Genomic DNA, 6,342 nt, shown 5'->3' on the forward strand with positions numbered 1-6,342 from the left:
TCATTTGAGAATAAAGTACTGTATCTGATCAAAGCACGCACTCAAGTGGAAATTCGGTTATTTTATTATAGGCTACTGTAGGTCTATTATAGGCTAGGCTATATGAGTTTAGTTGGCTATTTGATTGCAATTTTGATGCATTTTCTAAAGTAATTAAGGGTATTTATCGGTCTATTATGAGTCTATATGAAACAAGTATACTACCTATTGCATTTGGTGCATTTTAACATAAGTTTCAGTCATCCGGACATTTCAGAGATACGAACGACCTTCGGTCCCGTTGGGTTCGGATAAGTGGAGTCCTACTGTATAAGACTGTGTCATCAGCATACATTTGTATGTTGACAGATGGACAGACAGAGGGTAAATCATTGATATACATACTGAATAAAATTGGCCCCAGTATTGAACCTTGAGGAACTCCAATGTTACAATTGAGATGAGTTGATTGTTTCCAATGCGTATACATTGCTTTCTGTTTGTCAGGTATGAGCAGGGCCGTTGCTAGGAATTCTGGGCCCCCTTAAAGAATATTGGTGTGGGCCCCTACCCCTCCGACTTTTTGTCACCGCTTTTTTCGACCCCTTTTTTTATTATTTTTATTATGTAGCCTATCATTTTGTAATCATTTTTCTGTTTCTCTATGTTCTTTTTCAAATTAACCTCTCCATAGACACTGGGTATAATTATATTAATAAATTATGCATTGTGTATTATCTGTGCTTGGACTGTGTCTGTCATTTTTGAATGATTTATCAAGGTGTCCACCCACATCCATTGTATGACCAAAACGGTGGTAGAGCAATTATCAGACTTTCTCAAAAGTGCTAGTTTTGTCAACGTTTTGACCTGAACCATTGTATATGATCATAAGTAACCTTAAAACAGGGCTAAACATGCATTTTCCCTTAACTACTCCTTTAACATGGCTAAGCTCGGCATAAACACTCAAACGGAGGGGGATTGTGGGCGAGGGGATAGGGGCTAGTTTGAGATTGGGCCCTAGTGTTCAAACACCTGAAGTTCTCCCACACAGCTTCCCTTCTCCACCCCCTACACTGGCTCCCTGTAGCAGCTCGCATCTAGTTTAAAACTCTGGTAGCCTACTTGCCTATAAGGCAATGAAAGGAACAGCTTCCTCCCACCAGGAAGATTAGTTTATACATAGATGAAGCTGTCAAACCTATCGCTCAGCCCTTTAGGCGCGTGCCGTTCAATCTGAGAGAGCCCGTGGAGGCGAAGATCAAAGAGGTTCTGGATATGGATATTATAGAGCATGAGGATGGCGCCACACCATAGGTCAATCCAATAGTTGTAGTAGCCTACCCAAAGCGAACATGGACATCAGACTATGCCTAGACATGAACAATTCAGGGCAGATATCCAATTCCCACTGTTGACGAGCTACTACAAGGAATGAATGTAAGCAATATTTACATGAGATCGTGACTGTCTTGTCAGGCACCGAGGGCTTCGAGAATATCTTGGATGATATCATCGTGCACGGCCCAAATCAGGAAACTCATGACAAGACTGCATGCTGTCCAAAATGTGCAGGGCTGCGGTCTCTCTCTCAATGCAGAGAAATGCCAGTTCAATAATGACCAGCTTGTGTTTATGGGGATTCTGCTGTTCCAGAAGGGCATCGGCCCAACAGCTGAGAGAGCAAGGGCTATGGTAGAGGCCAGGGAGTTTGAAACGGCATCTGAGGTGCAGACAGTGTTGCCAGATTGGGCGGGTGCACGCCCAATTGGGCTTCTTTTGATCACATTTGGCCGGAAAAAATAGCATTGGGCGGTTGGGCTGGAAAAAATAGCATTGGGCGGGCGTTTAAAAAAAAATCTACATATATATATATATGTATACTGTATATAAATATTGTTTTAAACTGTCGGGACAGACGTTTCAATTTTATCCAATGACGTTAGTAATAGGGTGGGAGATGTGCACCTGTCCAATAGGAGCGATGGAGCTCTCCCTGTTCAATGCATTTGATTTGCTGCCTTGACCTGTGCTGTCAGTCATCAAGACAGCGTGTGTGTGTGTCTACTTGGTGCTCGTCTCTGCCTCGCGCTCTGCCTTTAGGCCTACAACCTACATTATACCTCCATGTACTAGCCTACTACTGCTAGCTAGCATTTTGTATATCGCCATGCCGAAGTGGGCAAAGTATAAAAAGCAGTACAACAAAGAGTGGGAGAGCGACCCAGCTCTCAAAACTTGGATCGCACCCGTCGTGGGAGATACCACGAAGGCCCGTTGCAAGTATTGTCCCAATACTGAAATCAGAGCACAACTAAACGACTTGAAAGAACATGCCAAAACCAAGAAACATAGGTCTCACTGCTGTGCACCAAGTGTCCAAAGTTTTGCTGTACCGGTGGCAACAGCTGGGCAGTGTACAATAAAAGCTGACCAGAAACGCCGTGAAATCAAGATAGCAACCTACGTTGCTTGTCACACTTCAATCAATGCGGTGGACGAGTTGTCTGATATATTACAAGATGAGATGGGGGCATTCAAAATGCACAGGACAAAGTGTACAGCTGTCATCAAGTCTGTTCTGGTGCCACATTTTAGAGAAGAACTAATGGAGGATATTGGTGAGTCCCCTTATTCCCTCTATCTGGATGAAACCACCGACATATCAGTGAATAAGCTCCTTTGCCTCTGTGTGAAATACCACTCAAAAAAGCACAACAAGTTTGTCAGTACCTATCTTGGACTTGTGGAGCTCATGAATGCTGATGCTAATGGGATAACGGATGCCATAGTTGCCTTTCTAGAAAAGAACGGTCTGCAGATTAAAAACATGGTGGGAATTGCCACAGATGGTGCTAGCGTCATGGTGGGAAAACACCATTCGGTTTTCACCCTACTGAAAGAAAAGCAGCCAAGCTTACAGCTTATTCGCTGTATTTGCCACTCACTCGACATAGTTGCAAATAAGGCAATGCAGCTTCTCCCCAGCAACATTGAATATATGATCAGAGAAACCTACAACTGGTTCGCCCATTCTGCCAAGCGCCAGTGTGACTACAGGCAAATCTACGAGACACTCAACGACGGGGGCTGTCCATTGAAACTGATAAGTCCAAGCTCTACCCGTTGGTTAGTGATGGCAGACTGCATCGATAGAATTGTCGAACAAGAGGATGCTCTCAGACTTCACTTTAACATGGCTTCAATTGCAGAACACTGCTATTCTGCCCGCATATTGAAGGAGATGTATAACGACAAAACCAACAGCCTCTACATGCATTTTCTCCGACCTGTTTTGACTGAAATCAAAACTGTGAATAAATACTTTCAGTTGGAAACGGGAGACTCACTGGGTGTGTTTAGGGATCTGGATCGACTGTACATGTCAACTCTGCGCCGAGTTGTTAAGCCAAGCGTTTTGCGCATGAACAGCGACAAACAACTCCATGAACTTGACCTCAAATCTGACAGTCTCTTCCTCTCACCACTGGACGCAGACTTGGGTACCGCTTTCATGACACGATTTGAGGAAAGTACGTTGGCTCCTGAAATTAAGGGGAGGATCGCAATACGGTGCATGGACTTTTTAAAAGAAGTGCTGGCGCAATACCAAGCACGTCTCCCTGCTTCGATGGAAATGTTGCGCAAACTGGAGCTCCTGTCCCCAACGTCTGTGATGTCCATCAACAGACCAAGACTGCAAGACCTGCCCAAGGAGTTTTTCACATGTCCGACTGACAAACTAGAATCCCAGTGGAGGAATGTGGCATCAGCTGGCTTCTCAAGCAATCAGGCCATAGACACATTTTGGCTGGAGGTCGAGGCATTTGAAGATGCTGGAGGACAGCGGTGCTTTCACGAACTAGCACAGGGTGCCATCCGACTTCTCATTCTGCCCGTGTCCAATGCTCACGTCGAAAGAGCATTTTCGATGGTGACGCTACTAAAAGATGATCAGAGAAACAGAATGGGACTACAGCTGCTATCTAGCCTTATGGATGTGCGGACTGGTCTGGCCAGAAACAGATGGACTTCTGCAACATTCAAACCTCCCCGCCAGCTGTTGGGGAGATTTGATGCATCTATGTATTAGCCAGTCGAGCTGGCGTGGAATGTATATAGTTCTGTTGACGTTCTTCAAAATTGTCAAGTCAGCGTTGGAATTCTACATACAGGTAAGATCATTTATACATGACTATTTTGAGTGTGTGTGTGGGGGGGGGGGGGGTGAAAGAAAGAGAGAGAAGCCACTTGTCTATGTTAGAGTTATTAATTCGGCTAAGTCGCATTCCGGTGTTTATTGTGCTCACGTGTCAGCCACCATTGTAGTAAGCCACATTTTCTGCAGCTGTCAGTGTGTTCCTGTCTGTGAAATGTGTGTGTGTGTGTGTGCGCGCGCGCGTGTGTGTGTCTGTGAGAGAGAGAGAGAAAGATGTTCCTCATAGGCTTTTAATTTGTGTATTGGCCTTATTGTGGCTGCTGCTGTTGTTGGCACTATGGCACGTTTATGTTTGTGAGGGTTCCAAATCGCCCCACTGGTGAGCTGTGGCAAGTTAGGGGCGTTTCCTCGCTGGGAGTATATGTTTTGGGCTGTTTTTTTGTGGATCTCGCGGGTTTTAGACTGTGGTTGGGCTGGGATTGGTCAATTCAATCTGGCAACACTGGGTGCAGTGAGCTACAGCAGTAGGTTTATCCCTCAGTTCGCGACAATCTCAGAGATGCTCCGCCAACTGACAAAGACGTGATGTTCCACTTCGGACCGGAAGTAGAAGAAGCATTTCAGGCATTGAAACAGGGACTTGCTAGGGCAGGGATGCTTGCTTATTTCAACAAGGACGCTCCCACTAAGATCATCGCAGACACAGGACCAGTAGGCATAGGTGCTGCACCTGTCCAGGGACAAAAGGGGGAGATGACACCAGTCGTTTAATTTTTGTCACGGACCACACTCTACTAGAGCCGATCTACAGCCCACACTCCAAGCCATGCGCGCGCATCAAGAGGTTGCTGAGGCTCCAGCCGTAGGCCTATTAGTCCAGGGGCCAATCCAGATTTTGGCACCACCTAAGGTGGCCAAAGAATTTTGGCATTTGTTTTCTAGTTTATATTATACAACAGTTAGTTCTGGTTCTTGATTCTGATTGGCTGGAAGCCGTGTTAAAATACTTTGTAACACACCTGGGACCGCATATCTTTTCAGTATGAATGCGCCTCCCATTTGATCCAATGCATTGTAGTTGTTGTTGTTGCTTGGCAACCCATTTGTTAGGGGAACTATTTTTCTCTGCGGAATTGTGGGAATGATGCTTCGTTTTGATGCTTCGTTTTGAATAAATTTTGAATAAAAACTCCGCTTCGCATCGTGCCTAACAACGCCCCCTAGCTGTTATAAAATCACTATAACACACGGCCTCTCGTGGTTTATTGCTTAATTTTAGTATGATAATCTAGCCTATCTAGTATAGCTTAATGATAGTAATCACTCTGTAAACAAACCTACCCCCATGTAAAACAATAACAAAACCCTTATTCCTGTATCAATGGTCTTAAAGACAGTGAATATGTCTCCAATGTTTTTGTTATCTTTCACATATACTCAAGCATTGTATAAAGTAAAAATACCCAGTTAACCCGTTGATGCACAAGCTACTGTACAGGAAGCTGCACATCTGCAAGAGGAAGAAACGTTAGTTCCACAATGGAGCCCCAAAAGACTTCTGAGCCAGAAACGTGTAGCAAGGTCAAAGGTTGACTACTCCAATGTGATTGTGTGTATGTGTGTAATTAAATTTGAGATCTAATTAATGCATTTCATTCGTTTAGTACTATTATGCAGTTGGTTGATGGTGATAACCATTAAATATGTCAACAGGGACACAACAAACATGCAGGAGAGTTTATTCAATCACAAAAAAGCAGACAGTTTATGTTGGAGGTGGCCAAAAATACACAAACTCCATTCATTAAAATGTGTTATCCTGTACCCCACTTCCGGTTGGTCATTGAAATGCCATGAACTGCCGTGTGTATCTATGGCCTTACAATTAACTGTGGACAATAATATCTACAGGGGAAAGGGGAACAATAGGCTAATAATAAACAACTTTAATACAACCGTAAAATAGTAAACACCTTAAACAAACAAACAAAATAAATCCTATGCTAAAATATCCTATCTAAACCCTAACTAAATGTGTCCCATACTAAACCTATTCTAAGTTCCTATGCCATGGTACCAGTTTGTTGTTAGACTATACTGATATTCTGAGCCGTCATAACATGAAGTTTACATTATTACTTTATACATAAGCCTACAGAGCATAAATATAGTCATGGAAATGTCTTAAGTTATGGAAAAAT

Source organism: Borostomias antarcticus (genome assembly GCF_949987555.1).
Source record: "Borostomias antarcticus genome assembly, chromosome: 17".
In the NCBI taxonomy this organism is placed as follows: Eukaryota; Metazoa; Chordata; class Actinopteri; order Stomiiformes; family Stomiidae; genus Borostomias; species Borostomias antarcticus.